This window comes from Vulpes lagopus, chromosome X (assembly GCF_018345385.1).
Source record: "Vulpes lagopus strain Blue_001 chromosome X, ASM1834538v1, whole genome shotgun sequence".
In the NCBI taxonomy this organism is placed as follows: Eukaryota; Metazoa; Chordata; class Mammalia; order Carnivora; family Canidae; genus Vulpes; species Vulpes lagopus.
This window is the reverse complement of record NC_054848.1, coordinates 116,332,917-116,354,258: the sequence shown is the minus strand read 5'-3', so window position 1 is coordinate 116,354,258 and position 21,342 is coordinate 116,332,917.

Here is a 21,342-nt window from a genome sequence, read left to right as displayed (position 1 = left end):
TTGAATTACATCTAAATAAGACTATAATATGATAAGAGACACTTGAGAGAAGTCTTATCCCCATCTCTGTTTCCCTTTACCCTATTTCTACCCACCACTTCTATGTAATAATTTTCTTTAGTTTCTGGTTTATCCGTTTCTTTTTGTAAAAAAAATAAGTATATATTCTCATTCCCTTTTCTTTCTTACACAAAAGGTAGCATACTATAAACTCTCTTGTACCTTGCATTTTTCATTTAATAATATAGCCAGGAAATCACTGTATGTCAGCTTATAGTTATCTTCCTTATTCTTTCTACAGATGCATGGTAGTCCATCAACCAGTCCTCTGTGGATGGTCAGGGTATTTCCAATATATTGCTATTACAAACAATGCTGCAATAAATAACCTTGTGCATATGTTGTTTCATATTTGTGGAGGGATATCTTCAGGCTAAATTACTAGAAGTGAGACTGCTGTGTCAAAGGATAAAAATCTTGCTAAATCTTTCTCCATAGGAGTCCTTTTATAATGATTCCATACTCCCACTAGCAATGTTTGAGAGTGACTGTTTCTGCAGAGTATTGCTCACAGAATGTGATGCCAAGCTTGCCAAAACTCCTCCATCCTCACTCTCAACTAATGATGTTGCTTCCTAGTTAACTGAGAAAATTGGAACAATAAGAACTTCCACAGCCTTTGCTTGTGCCCATGCTCTCTGCCTTCCTGCCTATTACCATAGATGTTTTCTTTGCTCCTAATGCCACCTAAGCATCAGATCTCTGTTCTCGCCTGTTGAAGCACATGATTCCAACAAGTTTACAACTCTCTCTCCTATATCATCAGTGTTTTAGTCTGTACTAGATCATTCCCATCAGCATACAAATATGCTGTTATTTTTCCCATGAGAGAGACAGAGACTTCTTTTAGGATGAAGACACTTGAGCAACCTAGAGATGGGAAGGGAGAGGGAAAAAAAACATTCCTTCCGCTCTTAATGAAGAAATGGAGATATTCTGTTGATGATTTTGAAGTACACTCACCTGATAATGGTGCTTTCACCAGTGGCTCTCAAATTTCAGTGTACAGCAGAATCACCTGAAGGGCTTGTTAAAGTACAGATTTCTGATTCTGTAGGTCTTGGTGGGAGGTGCATAGGTGCCAAGATTTGCATTTCTAACACATCCCCCAAACGATACTGATCTTGCTGTTCCAGGAATCTCACTTTGAAAACTGCTGCTTTACTCCCTCTTTTTCCATTAGTCTTAATTCAACACAATCTGCATTAATTGTGCATTTGTCAATAAATTTCAAATGGGGAAATGATCTTTTTTTCCAATTATGATATACATTACCTTAAGAAAACCACATTTTTCTTTATCTCAGTCTCCACCACCTATCAACTATCGCTTGATTTCTCTGCTCCCCCCTGAAACAAGATCTCTCAAAAGAGTTGCCTATATCTGGTGTCTCTAATTCCTCTTAGTCTTTCATAAACTCCTTTGAAGTAGGTTTTCACTCCACCCACTCCACCACACCACTCTCATCAAGGTCTACAATGACCTCAGTATTGATAAGCCTCCAAGTGTAAGCTATCATCTTATTGACCTATTGGCAGCATTTGGCCATGGATCACATTTTCCTCTTTTCCTCCCTTGAACACCATACACTTTGGGTTTCCCTCATACTTCACTTGACACTCCCTGTCTCCTTTGCTAGCTCTCCTCTTTTTCCTTACGTCAATTTTGGCATGCCCCAAAGATTACTCCTTGGTCCTCTTCTTTATCTTACTCATTCTATCCTGTGGCTTTAAATACCATCTACGGGCTGATAATTCTTGCAATATTGAATTCCCGACTCCTATACGCAATGACCTAGTCAACATCTCCACTGGAATATCTAATAATCATCTCAAATTCAACATGGATATTTCCTGATCATCTCCTCAAATCTACTCCTCCTGCAACCTTCCCCAGATCAGTACTGATAGCAACTCCATCCTTCCAATTCTTCCCTGATTACTCTTTTTCTTATACCTCACATCCAATCTGTTAGGAAATCCTATCAACCCTTTCTTCAAAATTTCCCCAGCATCAGACCTTCGTCACATCACTTCTCACCTGATTCCACTCTGGTTTAACCTACCTACATTGCTGCAACACACTCATCACTGGTGTCCTTGCTTCTTTCTCCTCTTGCCATTCTAAAGTCTATTCTCGACACAACAACCTAAGTGATTCTATTAAAACACAAGCCAGGTCCCATTTCTTTTCTTCTTAAAACCCCACACCAGTTTCCCATCTAATACAGAGAAAGCCCACATCCTCACCATGGCCTATAAGACCCTATCTATCCTCTGGCCCTGACCACCACTCTTACCTCTTCACCTCATACCCTTCCCTTTGCTCTCTTAATCAGCCACACAGGCCTCTTTGCTGTTCCACAAACATGCCAGGCACATTCCTGCCCGTGGCCTTTGCTGTAGCTATCCTCTCTGCTGGAATGCACCTCCCATAGATATCAGCTCAGCTAATGTTTTCAAATCTTTCCTCAAATTGTCCCTGCTTTATGAATGCTATCCTGATTATTCAGTAGTGCAATCTGTGCCTCCCTGAGCCCCTCTCCTTCTGCTGTACTTTTTACTTTTTCCCATAGTATTAATGACATTCTAACATATCACATAATTTATTATGCCTATTGTTTCTTCTCTGCTTTACCCTTAATACATATTATATTCCAAGGAGAAATGGAAAGAATGCTCTTCTCTCCATAGGGCTCGGGCCTAGTCTATGGAGACAATCAGAGGAATACACACTCTACTCACCCATCCATCACTAAGATTCTGCTAGCTGGTGGCTAGTACAAAGCTAACCAGGTCCCATGCCTGATGTAATGAACCTATGAAAATGGATGCCTAGATATGTCTAAATCTTAGTTTTTACTCAGATATAAACTTCTACTACATATAAAATGAGGTGATTCAATTAGAGAATTTTGGTCTTTCCTAATTCTAAATATTTTTATTACATTTAAACTTAGCTTAGATGGTTAAGGTCCATTCTCCAATGTACTAGTTGTTGTTAATGCTTGTTCCAAGTATGACCCTCTACTTAAAAAAATTGTAAGTCAAGTTGTATAAAAGCTGTTCTGTAAGCCATTTTATCATGAACATGCATCCCATGTCTGTCTATACTTGAGTGAAGAACCTAACATTCTAACTGATCATTCAATTCATTAGGTGATTTTTTCACCCTCTAGTGAATCAATTGGTTATTTGACTAAACAGTCTAAATAAACCAATTGTGGAATGTTTTGGAAGGTCATTTCTCTAACTGCAGCAAGACACTGTGGCCTATAAAAGTGAAAACGAACAAGGATTTTCAGGTTATATTTACCTTTCCATTGCCTAACACACTGCTTGGCAAGGCACACACATATCAGTCAGCCCAAAACTCTTCTCCAAGCCTTGGTGCTCAACTAAGACAAAGTAGACAGAATATTTGGGAGTTACATTGGCTTTTCCTGGGTGATGCTAGTCTACATGACCTAATTTTTGGTCCTAACTTTTGGTTAGGTTAGAAAATTTGGTCCTAATTTTCCTAACTTTATTGTGAAATAATTAGAGATTCACAGGAAGCTGCAAGGATAGAATAGATGGGTCCCACATATCCACCACCTAGTTTTCCTCAATGGTTACATCTCACATAGCTATAGTACAATATCAAAACCAGGAAATTAACATTAGTACAATGTGTGTGCACAGTTTTGTCATTTTATCACATGTGTAAGTTCACTGTTACCATTACTGCAGTCCAGATACATACAGAACTACTCCATCACCCCAAAGATCTCCTAGTGCTACTCCTTTATCGTTATACCCACCCACTCTTCTCTACATTACCTGTGTTTAACTCTTTAAAGAATAAACTGCCTCAGGGGAACCTGGGTGACCCAGTTGGTTAAGTATCTGCCTTCAGCTCAGGTCATGATCCCAGGGTCCTGGGATAGAGCACTGAGTCACACTCCCTGCTTAGTGGGGAGTGTGCTTCTCTCTCTCCCTATGCTCCTCCTCTCTGTGCTCTCTCGTGCGCGCGCTCTCTCTCTTTCTCTCTCTCTCAAATAAATAAGATCTAAAAAAAAAAAGAAGAAGAAACTGCCTCAGACAGGATTTCCCTGTGACACACATATACCTAAAAATTCCAAGAACATATCTCTACCATTTTCCTAACCAAGAAATACCTGACAACTCATCAAAACTGTTTTGAACCTGGGTTCACAGCTACCAATTTGCTTTATTGCCATAAAAAAACCCCAAGATGTGTCAGAGCCTTTCTAGGAATACTTGACATTCAAATATATCTTAGTTAACTTATATTTTTGTTCTGGTTGAAGCATGGATTTTACAAAATCCCTTTAGTAAGTGATTGTTCAAAATGCCTGCTCCAATGACCTAGTTACATGTTCAATAAGACAATGCCATCTGGATCCTGGGCTCTTGAGGAATAACATTTGATCACTTTCTCTCTCCAATGTGAGAGAAGAGTCATGTAATGTGAAAAAAGAGAAAGAGCTGTGGGTCATAAATGTTTATAATATAAACCCTCTCACCACAATGGTAACATTGTCTCTGTGTTACTTCTCCCAATCTTCACCAGTTTTCTTCTACCATCCCATCCTTCCCCTTTTTCAACTGCTCAACAAGCTATCAGATTTCTTTTTTCCTCTACCCACAATAAACCACCCCAAAAGACACTAAAGTCAATTTTACCTGCAGAAATTCTCTAAAGAAAATCTCAAAAATTTCAAAGATATGAATACATGATATATTTTTATAACAAAAATGGTACTCAGCTATTCATTATAGCTTTATCATCTTTTTCACTCTACACACGAACATTTTCCCATGTAACTGAACATTTCATTATTCTTAAAGGATTATTATGAAGAATTCTGAAAAAAGAGCAGATTGAGCTGATGTAGACCCATACCTTATGCTAAAAATATCTAGGAATGTTGAATAAAATACAATACCCAAACAAATTTTAATACATAGACTAGCTTGAAAGGAAAGTAAATTTCTGGGGGTTATAAGGGAAGAAAGAAATCAGAGGCAGAGCTAGGGTAATTGTCTTGGTTTTAGCATGGGAAGTCCTGCATCCAAGAAAACCCCTCTCTTCTGGGCAACCAGGAGAGTGGTTATCCTTTCCCAACGCAGTAAGTGAACGGAAGCTGATATAAAATAAGACTTCTTATGGACTCTAGGTGCTGACTACAACAATCTTTAACTGTTTGATTAGTCCCAATTGCTTGTTGATTCTCTTGTATTTTCTATGTAAATGACAATATTGTATGCAAATCACAGAGTTTTCCTCTTTTAGTCTTTAAAGGATATATTTGTTTTTCTTAAAGTACTTCTTTGGCTAGATTGTCTAGTGTTATGTTAAACAGCAGTTGTGGGAGTGCCTGGCTGGCTCAGTTGGTGGAGCATGCAACTCTTGATCATGTGGTCTTGAGTTTGAGTTCCACATTGAGGGTAGAATTTACTTAAACAAAACCAAACAAAAATAGTAGCTGTGATAGCAGCCTTCATTGCCTGTTCCTGACCTTAAAGGGAATACCTCTAACTTGTCTTCATTAATACTGTTTATTTTCTTTTAAAAGGTTAAGGGAGTTTTTCCTTCTATTTCTAGTTTGCTAAGATATCTAAATCATAAACGGATGTTGATGTTTATCAGTTGCTTTCTTCTGTACCTTTTCAGAAAATGATGTAATTTTTCTCCTTCAGTTCATTAATGTAATTATATCCCTATGCATTCACATTGTTGGCTTCAGTACACACACACACACACACACACACACACACACAGGATTTTTGGATCTGTGTCCTTAAGTTAAATTGGCCTCTAATATTCTCTAATATTCTTGCACTATCTTCTTCTGGTTGTGGTATCTATAGCATACCAGCTTCATAAAAGTGATGGGCAGCTTTTCTTGTTATTCTACTTTCTGGAACAATTTGTGTAAGATTGGGATTATCTGTTCTTGAAATTTCAGTAATATTCACCTTTTAAAAATGGAATCTGACTCTGGGCACAATGAAGAGAAAGTAAAGAGTGCAACTAGAAACCCTTACCCTAACCACTTTGCCATCCGTAGGCCCTGGCCAACACCTGCATTCCCCTTCATACATTAACCATACTCTAAGGCTTTCGATAGAGTTTTAGTTGCTAAGTTTAACACTGAGTTCCATTAACTCCTTATCATTTTTTGGCATTGGCAGGGGTGAAGGTGGGGAGGGATCCATATATGATAACTAAATTTGTCATGTATGACAACTATCCCTCAAGGCTGGTTTTGTGGGCATGCAACTTATGCAATTGTGCACAGGTCTACCTCTTAGAAGGGCCCTGTGCTTGGTTTAATAATTCTGTTGTCACTATCTTGAAACTCTTAGTAACTGGGAACATGCAGCCCTGTATTTTCATTTTGTGCTAGGCCCCACATATTATATAGCTAGTCTTGCTATTCCTAAATAATTTTCCATTTGAGTTTCACCTCCTTCTGCTCATTTTACCCTGAAGCTAAGCCCACATACAGCTCCGTTTTTTTGGCAAGTCCTCTGCCTGATATCTGGGACAGACAACAGCTAACCCACATATTACAGCTTGATCTGAGGCTTTGAATTCAGCCTGCCAATCCTATAATAGGTATTATCAGTTTTCCTAGTCCTCCCAAAGGAAGTTGTACATCATTTAGACCATAAATAGATGAGAAATATTTACAAAATGCCATAATGAATAAAATGTGTCTTCTTATACTAAAGACAAGCCCTTATTTTATGGAGCACTTCTATTGTCCATGATGCTGATATCTAAGAGAGATCTTATCCTCATTTCCTAACAACTAAACTTTACATCTATCCAGATTCTCTACCAATATCTGATTGGCCATGGGGTAAGGTGGAAGAGCTTTGGTTTTGAACACTTGGTCATTCTTTTTTTTTTAAGATTTTATTTATGAGAGAGAAAGAGAGACAGGCAGAGACACAGGCAGAGGGAGAAGCAGGCTCCATTCAGGGAGCCCAATGTGGGACTTGATCCAGGGTCTCCAGGATCAGGCCTTGGGCTGAAGGCGGCGCTAAACCGCTGAGCCATCCGGGCTGCCCGGTCATTCTTGATTTAAAGTTTCAATGTCTCTGTAGTTGGGGAGAATGTTCATCATCTCTGCTTGTAAAGCAGTCACCCTAATCAGTTTAAGTAATCAGGCTCTGCATCAAAAGTACTTCTTATTTAGCTAGTGTCTTTTCATTTGGCACAGATACAGTAATAGATTGAGGGAAATGATTCTGTGACTGTTAAAGTTTGCATGCTAGTGACACACTTATCTACCAATCTATCTCTTGCAGGACTTGGTCAGCCATGTCAGACATGATTTAGTAGTGCACTAGGCACTGGTGTTGGAGACAGCTCTCTGAAAAACTTATTTCCTTCCCACTCTCACGAGGCTCCCTTTGACTTTTAATCTTTAATAATAACAACCCTAAATTGCTTCAACTTTTCATTTCTGGCCCAGCATTTACTCTGCATCTATAGTTGTTTGCCACTCTAAACTCACATTCTTTCCCCTCACATTATCACTTAATGGTAATCTCTATCAGTGTCCCCTGCAACCTAGTTTCTAATCTGTTAGAGAACCACTGCAGATGTTCCTATTGCTTTCAGAGTACTGCATCACACTATGCTTATATCCATAGATTGCCACTGCTTTTGCTAAAATTTCAATTTTATAAAGTATTCATTTCCTTATGTAGTTGTTTTATTACTTATTTCTACCCAGAGAACTTTTTTGGTTGTTCTTAATTTAATTTTCCCCTGAATGCAGCTCTTAAAATTTAGAGCAACAGTATCAGATTCTTGGAGAATAGCTTTGAAAGCAACCACTTGTTTACTAAACTTTGGTGATAATTTATTGTACAGTTTGGCTTTTTTCCTAAGACTTCAGTTTGCCTTGCAAGTGCCCACTAATCATAGCAAAAGTGAAGAATACTACAAAAATATCTTCATTTCCAATCCAATCATCCAATGGGTATTTTATTTGTTGAGCACCTACTGTGTGCCAGACACTGTCCTAGGCACTTGGGATATATCCCTTAACTGTATACCTAAAACTACCTCTGTCCTAGAAGAACTTATATTCTGGTAGAAGCCAAAAAATAAACAATAAGCATAACAAATAACTATATGGTATGTTCACAGGTGATAAATGCCATGGAATAAACAGAACAGGATAAGTTGGGGATCAGTTGAAACTTCCCCACATCGCCAGCCTTTACACTCTGCTCCTTCTATTCCCTATCTTGAAAAAATTCTCCCCAACCTAAACTACCAATTACTATACCACTGTTTCTCTGATTCACTTCATAGCCAAACTTCAACAAGCTGTCCACACTGCTTTCACTTTCTCACTTCCAAGTCACTCTGCAACTCAAGTTACCTAGTTTCTGCTCCCACCTCATCACTGAAACTGCTATTGCCAAAGTCACCAATGACTTCCATGTTGCCAAATCCAGTGGAAATCAATCAGAATTCTGATACTGTTGATCATTCCCTCCTCTTTGAAATGTGCCACCTCTTGGATTTCATTAAACTACTCTGCAGGGGAGCAAAACTTGCCACCCCAAAATATGTCTCTTTGGCATGTGGATTATTTTAGGCTGATTTTTTTAAGAAAAAACTCAAGAAGGTTTTCTTTTCTTTCTTTTTTTGCCTTCCTGCTAACTGCCTAAAAGATTTAGATAGAGGATCTACTCCAGGAAGGGACCTACTAAGCATAGATAACTACAGTATAATATGGACTAGGTGTGGCAGACGAGGAATCTAGCAAAGTTTGTTAAAATTTCTCTGTGTATCCCATTGCTTCTGTATGGCCCAGCAAACATTTATTAAACATTCACTCTTTTTTATCTACCTGTGAATTGTCTTCCTTTTGAAGTCCCAGACCCCTATCCTATTTCTCCTTAGCTCTGAATGGCATATAAGCTTCAATTGCCTGACTGCCTATAGGCCTCAAATTCTTTATAGAGCCTCTGTGTCTACATAATTTAATTTTATTTTCTCCTGTTAATTTTTCTTTCAATTTTATTCTTAGATCAGCCAAAATGAGTTTGAAATGTGTATAAAAATGTTTCCTCCCCAACAACTCTCTCCTGCTTATCCTCATACTTTTCAGTCTCCACTGACAGCTACACCATTTCTGACTATGCTTTAAAAGCTTGTGTTCTCTTTTTTTCTTATTCTTGTTGGTTGATATCAATCATTAACTGGGACTTCAATTATCATCCCTATATTGATGATTCCTAAACTTTTATACACAGCCAGACTTTTCCCCTGAGCTCCAGACCCATAAATCTGACTGCCTACTAGTCATCTCTACCTGGATGTTCCAAAGGCACTTCAAACAGCCTATCCAAAAATGACTCATCTTCCCCTGCCATACCTGTCCTTCTCCCCATTGTCTCATCTCACTGAATAGGAATAAGACCACTATCTTTCCAGTTGGTTCATCATTTAGAAACCTGAAATTCATACTTTCATTTCAACCCCCTCATTGCTTCCCCAAATAACCAAGTCCTAGTAATGCTACATGCCATATATATAGCTCTTAGATGCATTTACTTTTATCTACAGTGCCACTAACCCTTGCCCAGGACACCATATTTTCTCATCTATATTAATACAATAGCCTCATAACTGATTCTCTTGACTCCAGTGCTACTTACTTCCAGTTATCCACACAATAGTCAGAGTGACCTCTAAGGACATAGATTAACCTTTACCACTCTTGTACTTAAAACCTTTCATTGGTTCCCTTCTGTCTACAAGATTAAACCCATTTTTAAAATTTGGGTTATAAAGTTCTCATCAGTGGTGCCTGGTGGTTCAGTCAGTTAAGTATCAGACTCTTGATTTTGGCTTAGGTCATGATCTCAGGGTCCTGGGATCAAGTCCCACATCTGACTCAGCATGGACTTTGTTTGTCCCTCTCCCTCTTTCTTCCCCCAACTTGTGCTCTCTCTTTCAAATAAATCAATCAATCAAAAATAAAGTTCTTCTAATCTAACATCTAAGTTGAAGTTGCTGCCACCCTGAACTATTTGCAGTATTCCAAATACTCCATGTCCTTGGGCCTTCATATCTGAAACACTCCTCCCAACACACCGCGATTGCATGGGAAACACCTATTGGTCCTTCTTACCTTTCATTTTATGCCTCTTCCTGAAGTCTGGGCTAAGTGCCCCTGCTAAATACTCTCATAGAACTTGGTACTCCTATCAGAATCTTGTCATTACTTCTTTATCTGGCTTCCTCTCCAGCTGGACTGTGAGCTCCATGAAGGAAAGGCCAACTTTACCTTCCTCATGACTATATCCCTAGCACATAGAAAGTGCACTGTCCATAGCAGAAGCTTAATCAATTCTTATTGAATGAGTGAGAAACAAGCCCAGGTAAACTTGAGCCCCACACATTTCAAAAGAGGAAAGTGAATCATAAAGAAAATATAACTTTTTAAAAGCCAATTCAAGTATGTCACAGAACACAGTTGTTAAAAAAAAAAAAAAGTAACAACAGTGTTCAGGTCTTGGTAGTAGGATTATGGGATGATTTTTTTCTTTCTTCTAGAGTATTTATCAAATTTTCTATGAGTGTATCTTTCATAGTGGAAAAAATAATGTTATAAATTACAAAATAAGAACCCTACTACAAAATATTGTTACCTCTTTTTTTCAAAATAAACACATTATCATATAAAGTGAAAAATGACCACTAAGTTTCCCCACACACACACTTTGCTTTTGCTAGAAGGTGAATATGAACATGAAATCTCTGTGTTATTTAACCCTAACAGAAGTATATGTTTATAACATAACCCAATTTGCAAAAATCCTGTCACTATCTAGAACCTGAAATGCTACCAATGCTTTTCATATATTTTTTAAATTCTGAAACTATTTTTAATAAGAAGAATTCAGAGCCTGGTTTGATGCATAGAAACAGAACTATCAACTTTATTTTATATTTGGAAGTAAATATGACAAAAATAATAATTAATTTTTGTACTAAAATGCTCCATCAGGTTTAGATGACTGGGACAGTCTCCTCTGCTCTGAATGGTTCACATTCTTCTTAGTGGGAAAATAATGCTATTGGAGAAAAGCAAAGTAGAGTTAAACAACTTGATAGGACTAATATACATACATCACGCTTTGTTAGAAAAGGAAATGATTGCGACGAAGTTCTCAAACTCTATATATTCAATGCTATGTTTAACTCACGTATTTTCAGTTTGTCAGTGTACCATCTCATATTACTGTGAGGCATAAAAATAAAACACACTGTGGCAAATACAATGACAATTTCTGAATTGTCGTTGGTGTGAACTTCCATGCCCCAGTAAATGGCCCACAGAAATTGTTTTGTTATTCTATTTATAATGTCATATATGTGTGTCTATGTTTGCATACATATGCACATGTATGTATTAAATTTATACAAATCAGTAATATATAGACATGTAGAATTATTATATATACTTACATATAACCTTACATATATTATGAATTTATATATTTTTTATATATATACCTTGTATAAGGATTTTGTTTTTTCTTAGATTAATCACATTTCCTGTTCACCTAATCCAAACTTCTTATTTTACAGCTTGGTGAACTGAAGCCCAGGAAAGTTAAGGGAATTGCTCAAGCTCCCGCTGTATGTAATGGCAAAACAGAGACTAAAACCAGAGTCTCCTGACACTAAGGTCAATTGTCTGTTATTCTATTCCTCTGCATCTCTGTAACTGAGGCTAGAAATTAACAACTTAAATTTGAGTAATGCATTACAATTTTCAAAGCATTTTCATATTTGTTATATTGTTTAAGCTACACAAAAATTTCTGCTGATGGTATCAAGTTGTTGAAAGGTTAACTTGTCCACTAATTAATGGCCTGAGTCTCCTGACCATCCCCTCACCAAATCCTATACTCTGTTCCCGAAAATATACCTCTTTTCTCACCAGCCATTTTATTCTTAGTTGGCTCTTCATAATGATTATGGAAGGAGGAAACCCAGGCCAAGCCTAGGGAATCTGTAAGCCTGAGGGTCAGGTAGTCCCTGGTGTATGATTCTGGGATCCCCTCTCTTGAATTATTTAAGTTTGGCGAACTGGTAGCTGACATTAACAGCTAGGATCCAGGATTTGACTGTAGATCTGTCAGATTACCGAAGCTACCCTCCTTCCCCTGGATATTTGTCATGGTCAACGCGTATGGGGGAACTAAAGCCTTTATTATTTAGCAAGGGTATCTTTCATGGAGCCTAAAAGTCAGAGTGGGCATTCCACTATTTCTTCTAAAGGGTTAAACCATATATACTAAATAATGTGGTACCCAAACAACTTGACACATTTCTTGTACACCTTCCTAGCATCCAAATATCTCAATTAGTGATAAAACAATTAGTTTTAGAAACTAATACTTCTGTGGTTCAAGCATTTATGTGGTAAAAAAAATATATAACTGAACTAAGATGGTGGTAACAAGAATCAAATATTAAATACTTAAATCTTATATCCTACTGTTAATTACCTTTGGTCTCTTGCTCTTTATCATCACCTGCACCTTCCTCCTCTTCTGCTGTCCCTGACATTTCAGCATCCCTCTTCATTTTCATTTTTTGTTTCTTCATATCCTTTAAAATTCTGCTGACTCTCCTTCGTAAAGGATTGGCCCATTTGCTGTAATATTCCAAGTTCAAAGTGAAGCCTTATTTTTCAACAGTGATAGAACAGTGATAGATAGAATAACAATTATGGGTTATAAAAAAAGTGATGGGTTATAAAGAAAAGGCTATTTACTCATATAACTCTTTACACAGTCCCACCTGATTGTTTAACTCACCATATTTAGCAAATCTGATAGAAAATATTGCATTTGGCTCATTCATATTTATCATTATAACCATTACTATCAATTTACATAGTGTCATTTTGATCACTTGATCCTTCACAATAGGAATGCTGTCCTAACTCCCCTTTGCTGATATCAATGTTACTCACCCTTCAAGATATTTGCCTAGAAAACCTTCCCTTGGGATGCCTGGGTGGCTCAGCAGTTACACGCGTCTGCCTTCAACTGAGGGTGTGATCCTGGAGTACTGGGATTGGGTCCCACATCAGGCTCCCTCCATAGAGCCTGCTTCTCCCTTTGCCCTACGTCTCTGCTTCTTTCTGTGTCTCTCATGAATAAGTAAATAAAATCTTAAAACAAAAAGAAAACCTTCCCTTTACTCCTAGCCTATAGGGATTCTTCCATCCTATTAATTTCAAAACTAAATGGTAATAGTTCACATTATTAGATTATCATCTACTATTTTAGAAGCTTGCACTTTCACTGACTATTGCTATCATCTGGTATTCAATATTGTACTTCCTTGTACTTGCATGAATAGTCAGGGTTGTGGGTGCCTGAGAGCCTATCACAGGCTAGTAACTTGGCCAGGTGCTTTACATACTTTACATACCTTATCTCACTGAATCCTCATAACAATCCTATAAGATGGATATTGTATTTCCTGTTCAGCAAATTATTAAGCTGGGGCTTAGAGAAGAAAGATAACTCACACAAGGTCACACAGAAGTAGTAAACGGAGATGCTAGCATTTGAACCAAGGTCTGTTTGGCTCTAAAACACAGCCTCTTTCCATTAGACCACACTGCAGTATTAGTGAATGATGACTAACAACAACAAGTATGACAGACTTTCCACATGCCAAGGCCTGTATATAAGCCATGATCTTACTTAAACTTCATGATGACTTGATGAGGCAGGTTCTATCATGTCCATTTTTCAGATGGGAAAACTGAGGCACCAGGGAGGAGAAAGTAAGTTGCCTAAGGTCACCAGACTATTCAGTAGTGGTGCCAGGTTTCAAATACACATCTGCCTAAATCTAAAGAGCAATCTCTCACTAACTATGCAAACCTGTCTCTTTCCCCCCTCAGAGTTTGGAAAAAATCTTCACGCTAGAGCCTTACCTTGTAACTTTATATATCTCACAGAACCTGGTACCCAATGAGGGTTAAGGAAATGTTAATTGATATTTATGTTTATAAGAGCTTTCACTTTCTTTTTAAAAAGATTTTGTTAAAATCTTTTTAAAATAATCTCTATACCCACTGTGGGGCTCAAACTTATAACCCCAAGAGCAAGAGTTGCATGCTCTATCGAATAAGCTAGCCAGGTGCTTCAAGATCTTTCACTTTCCAAAGATTTAAGCACAAGCCAAGAAGCAAAACTAGAGATGCTCAAAGCTAATGCTCAAAGAAACCCAAAAGAGAAAGAAAGATTTCCATATGATATTATGAAAAGGTAATGACAAATACATAGTCTTATCCTCAGCTCAAAACTAGATAGTATACAGAAGAGGACACCTGGCTCCTGACAGTGTTACTTAGCTATACAGAGCAACCAGGTTCTTAGCATGTAGGGCCCAGAGACTTATAAGCCTGCCTTTGAAAAGATGACTTTGAAGATAAAACTCACTTTTCTCCCCTCAAACTGCATTACGGAGTTGTCACTGAGCTCTACTAGGTAAGACAAATATGGAGCAAATAAATACTTTTTCTTCGATTAATCATAAAAATGTCTCCAGGCATAAATGAAATAGTTGGTGAAGGCCAAAAATATATTTATGATTTACCTATGGCCTCTTTATGTTGTAGTGCTATTAACTTCAGTCTCAAAAGAATAACTGAAACAACTACATAGTTCTCAGTCTCTTGGGGCCAAATGTGTTTCAGAATGTCCAATATTTTGGGTTTTAGAAAGGTAATATACATGATATACTGAATATTACATGATACTCCCATAAGGTCTGGGGAAACATCTCATGATCAAACACATTAATTTTCTACAACAAAATATATAAAGATTCACTCTAAGATTAAATAATGACTAGAAAATGTCTCAGGTCAGGTCAGCTCAGGTTTTGCTACCAAATGAGTTAGGAAAAAAGCTTTAGGTTTATAGAGCTTTTTGAACTTCAGAATTTTAGATAAGAAATTGGGAACTTTTGCTTTCTTCTAATGTGACTTCACTATATTTTATTTCATGTAATTAAAATGTTTTCTTTATCCATAGATTTTATTTTTAATTTAATGGAATACATTTCACCTTAATTGACAAAGAAAATGCAACATGGCCTTATTATTTTGAAATGCACTGCACTAGTTTAGGTTGCAGAGAACTAGGACTTAGGTTCAGACTTATTTATTATTGAGATCCAATGTTAGATATTCTATCCAATATCTAATAAGAATGCTCATTCTCATTAGGGAGAAAGTAGGGGTGAAATGATTTGTCCAGAGTCCTAGAGGTTATTTTCTTCTTTTTATGTAAAATGTCATATTGTGACCAGCATATTCACACTTGAAATATATAGGTCAGGGGCAGCCCTGGTGGCTCAGCGGTTTAGTGCTGCCTTCAGCCTGGGGTGTGATCCTGGAGACCTGGGATCAAGTCCCAAGTTGGGTTCCTTGCATGAAGCCTGCTTCTCCCTCTGCCTGTGCCTCTCTCTCTCTCTCTCTCTCTCTCTCTCTCTGTGTGTGTCTCATTAATAAATAAATAAAATCTTTTTTTTAAAAAAGAAATATATAGGTCAACTTATATCATATTCATTCACTAACACATTTGCTCATTTATGAAATAAACACCATTCTAAACACTAGAGACATGAAGATGAACGATATATGGATCCTGCCCCCAAGAAGCTTAAGATTTAGAAGAGAAGACAGATACTTATAAGCTGATAATTATATACATTGAGATAATCAAACAGAGGTAAGCAGAGATTGGTAGGAGACAAATAGGAAGAAGTCCGGCTGAAGCAGTCTAGGCCAGAGGTTTGGGGTAAGCTTCCTAGAGGAGGTCATGTCTAAGCTGAGGTCTGCATCCAGAGTGGAGTGAGCCAGATAAAAGAAGGGTAGAGATAGGAAGATGTATAAAAGCATTTCAATCGGTGGGTGGTACACTGTATGAAAAGACCAGAGTGGCAAAGAAGTATATTGTTTGTAAACATCAAGTAGAGTGTGGGGTTGAAAACAGTAATTGGCTCACTGTTAATTTCTTGTGATACAGATCTATACAGTTTTGAGATTTTTTTTTCTCTAAGAATTCCCAGGAACTTAGAGATCTAGGAGCAGACAAGTGGTGTGGATTCAATTTCAATGAAACAAAGGAGCTAGAAAAAAATGGATTTACGTATCAGACAACAGGATCCAGAGGCTGGATAGAAAAACCATATAATATTAAAAGACAAAAGATAGAGGAAAACAGAGTTAAAGAGCCTAGAGGTCCCAATAAGAACAGGTGTAACAAGACTAAAAGAAAGAAAAAACCTAGAGGATAAAGCACCTATGGTCAAAGAGTAGTTTCAGATTTTAAAGTTTAAGATTTCAGAGACTCAGAGGTTTAATTTTTTGTGAATGACAAGATTCAGGATATGGGCATGAAAGTGGGTGGCCAATACAAGAGAGATTCCTCAGAATTAGTAAATCAGGGAACCCTGAAGCTATAGGCTTAGGTGGCTTGTAACATTGAAAGTGAGGCTGCCCAGGTTGATGATCAGATGAAGAATGTAATACCTAGCAAGTGCCCAGACCAAAGTAAGAACTCGATAAATATTTGCAGAAAGAATGAATGTAAAAATGATTGAACTAGAGAGTCTAGTGTAGTTCCACATGGGCTAGGTACCAGATTCATTTGGGGTGCTTCAGAAAATACACATTTCAGGTCCAAATCCCAGGCTTACTAAACCAGAATCTCTCGAGTGTATCTTGGGAATCTATATTATCATACATTCCCAAGGTTCTTCCATACAAGTCATCTACAGACTAGAGCATCATAGATACTGGTCTAGTAGGTTGATTTTTCCATGTTTCTTAAAAAACTGTAATTAATATAAATTCTTTAAGACAGTTAAAGAACATAACATCAATCTTATAGATAAAAAACTTTTCAATGTAATTTATCATTTGCAACATAGAAAAGATAGAAAATCCACTAAAATGGCTGACTAGATTATTTCAATCATTATTTACTGAGTTCCCTACCACATGTTCTAGAGACCTGTGGTTCTCAAATGTGAGTGTACATGAGAATGACTTGCTGAAAAGGATACAGTCAACAAAACTAAAAGACAACCATCAGAATGGGAGAAGATATTTGCAAATGACATATGAGATAAAGGGCTAGTTTCCAAGATCTATAAAGAACTTATTAAACTCAACAGCAAAGAAACAAACAATCCAATCATGAAATGGGCAAAAGATGTGAACAGAAATATCACAAAGGAAGACATAGACATGGCCAACAAGCACATGAGAAAATGCTCCGCATCACTTGCCATCAGGGAAATACAAATCAAAACCACAATGAGATACCACCTCACACCAGTGAGAATGGGGACAATTAACAAGGCAGGAAACCACAAATGTTGGAGAGGATGTGGAGAAAAGGGAACCCTCTTGCACTGTTGGTGGGAATGTGAACTGGTGCAGCCACTCTGGAAAACTGTGTGGAGGTTCCTCAAAGAGTTAAAAATAGATCTGCCCTATGACCCAGCAATTGCACTGCTGGGGATTTACCCCTAAGATACAGATGCAATGAAACGCTGGGACACCTGCACCCCAATGTTTATAGCAGCAATGTCCACCATAGCCAAACTGTGAAAGAAGCCTCGGTGTCCACTGAAAGATGAATGGATTAAAAAGATGTGGTTTATGTATACAATGGAATATTCCTCAGCCATTAGAAAGGACAAATACCCACCATTTGCTTCGACGTGGATGGAACTGGAGGGTATTATGCTGAGTGAAATAAGTCAATCGGAGAAGGACAAACATTATATGGTCTCACTCATTTGGGGAATATAAAAAATAGTGAAAGGGAATAAAGGGGAAAGGAGAAAAAATAAGTGGGAAATATCAGAAAGGGAGACAGAACATGAAAGATTCCTAATTCTAGGAAACGAACTAAGGGTGGTGGAAGGGGAGGTGGGCGGGGGGTGGGGATGACTGGGTGATGGGCACTGAGGGGGGCACTTAACAGGATGAGCACTGGGTGTTATTCAATATGTTGACAAATTGAACACCAATAAAAAATAAATTTATTTTTTAAAAAAGAGAAAATGACTTGCTGGGCTTGTTAAAACACAAATTGTTGGGCTTTAACCCTCAGGCCCCTGATTCAGTAGGTCTGGAGTAGGGCTAGAGAACATGTATTTCTAACGTGCTCCCAGGAGATGATGATGATACTAGTGCAGGGACCCCATTTGGGAAATCACAGATCAACACTCAAAGAAGTACAAAGCTTGGCAACTTGTCCTCACAGAAATTACAATTCAGCCAGAGAAAGAAAACTAGTAACATAAGACAAAGGATAATTATGAGTTATACTATGTGGCTAAAAACACAAATGTAGAGAGAGGCTCCAACAAAAGAGAAAACATTGGGATGTGGAGCAGTTGCAGAACACTTCATGGACGAATCGGGGCAGTTGCAATATTAAGGTAAGAGAGAATTCAAATTAGTGAAGAGGATTAAGAACAATCCCAAAATTTGGGAGCCACATGGGCAAAACAATAGAGGCAATAATAAAGCCGGGGGTATGCCAAGAAAAGTAAAGATAGTTCCCTAGACAGAACACAAGGTACATGGACAGTTCTAAGAAATGTCATTGGAGTTACAAAATGAATCTAATATAGACAACTTTGAAAGCCACAGCCTTTTGAGTGGACTTGAAGCAACAAGATGCCATTGTATTTTATCTACATTTCTTTTCTTCCTATTTTCTATAGTAGAAAAACTCAGATTATAGTTTGTAATCCTTGCTCTATCATTATGTAACTTTGAGCAAGAGACCAAACCTTCCTGCATCTCTGTTTTGAAGGTCATATAAGACAAAGTATGTGAAAACTTTACATAAACTGGAAAAGGTCGAATAAGATAATTGTTTTTACCTGTACCTTTCTAATGGGAGTGTGACTTTTTACCTTGGGTATTTGTATATATCCCTTATTAGACTATGTGTCCCTTGAGAACAGAGCATGCTCTGAATCACCTTTTTGTCCTTTACATTACCTAACACAAGATCTGGAATCCAGATATTCTTGGATACATTAGAAGTTCTTGAAAAATATAATGAAATGAAATAATACTATCTTTGGAAGATTAATCTGGCAGGACATTATAGGATGTATTGGAAGGAACATAGATTAGGAATCCAGGTATATGCCCAAACTTGCATGGCAAGCATTCTAACTAACTCTCCCCTTCTTAAGCCATAAATTCCTATTAAAGTGCCAGGAACCTTCCCCAGTACTCAACTCCTAGCCATCTTCCAAATCTCACTTGTAGTCCCATCCTAGTTATTATAGTCTCTCTTGTATAAACTCTAAGGATTAAATACCTCATTCCAATGCCCTCTGCAGTTCTCAATCCTTTCTTTGCCTCTATATGCTAGCTAGCCTTGTGTTATGGGACTGAATGATTATATCCCTAAAACTCATATATTTAAGCCCTAGCTTCCAATGCAGTTATATTTGCAGATTGGGGGCTCTAAGGAAATAATTAAGTTTAAATGAGGTAATAAGGGTGGAGCCTCAATCAGTAAAATGAATGTTACTATAAAAAAAACCTAACTTTTCAGTTGTTTATTTTTAAAATATTTTATTTATTTGAGAGAGAAAGAGAAAGAGCATGAGCAGGGGGACAGGGCAGAATGTGAAGGAAAAGCAGACTCCCTGCTGAGCAGGGAGTCCAGCAGGGAGCTGGACCCAGTATCCTGAGGTCATGACCTGAGCCAAAGTCAGATGCTTAACTGACTGAGCCACCCAGGTGCCCCAATTTTTCAGTTTTTTAAACTAAGAACTAGAAAATCTGCTTTCTTCTTCTCCCTCTTCTCCCATGCATTAAGGAAAGGCCATGTGAGTACACAGTGAGAAGATGTCCATCTGCAGGAAGAGAGCTCTCACCAGAAACCAAATCAGCTGGCATCATGATCATGGACTTCTAGCTTGCAGAACTGTGAGAAACTAAATGTCTATTGTTAAAGTCCCCTTGTCTCTGGTATTTTGCTATGGCAGCCCTAGAAGACTAATACACCTTGGTTCCTTTTTGCTCCTTTCCTGAAACCACTTACCAAGGACAGGAGTTGACAGCATACAAGACATGGACCAAGTTGTAACAATAAACTTGAGAAGAGGCAAATTTCAGACTCATTCCAAAGGAAACCAAAAAGTGATAAGTGGACTAAAAGAGTAGATCACACATTGAAAATAAAGGAAGGTAAATAGTCACAGATGACTCCAAGGTTTCTGGCCTGGGAGACTAAAGAAATCACTGACAAAAATGGACAGGCATCAAGGAGAGATGATTTGAGAGCAAAAAAGATAAATTCAGTTTTCTACATGATGCATTTAAGATGCTAACAGAACAAATAATTCACAAGGGCAATTGGAAATATGGAAGAGGTAGAGGTAAGGATTTCAGGATTCATTTTTTTAAAGATTTATTTATTTATTTGAGAGTAGGGGGTGGGGGAGGAAACTCCCTGCTGAGCAGGGAGCCCAATACCAGGCTTGATCCTAGGAACCTGGGATTAGGACCTGAGTCAAAGGCAGTTGACTCGACAACCCCAGTTGAGGAAACAAAGAAAAGCAAACTGAGATGAATTAGAATGGTAAGGTGAACAATTAAATCCAAGGAAGGAAAGTTTCAAGAAGGAAGCAGTCAGCAGTGTACTGTGTGACAAAAAGGTCAAGTTGGATAGGAACTGAGAAAAGGCCACTGCCATTTTGCAATGAGGTTATTAGTTACTTGGCAACAAAATGTTCTTTTTAATAGTACCTACTATTCCAGAATTCTCTAAAATGTTGCCCTTGGAGTCCTTGCAATGGGAACACCTCAGACATATAATCCCCATATAATGAGATTCTCTTATTATTTCAGTAACTAAATTACCTTGAACACGGTCCAAGAAGAACAGGCTTTATGTGAGTTTCAAATCTATAGTGACTCATGTTAGAGCAGGGCTCCAGTTTGCTCACATTCTCATCTGATCATATTTTATCAAAGTTCTCAGAGACTAGCCATACTTTTAAAATTTATAGACTTTACTTCCTTTCTCTGAATTCATATGTATATAATCCTAAGAACTTCAAACCTTTCAGCAGTTGGCTAATTACTGCATAAAGCTTTTCAAAATAACATTACTAATTATATTGTACAGTATAATGAAACACACAAAC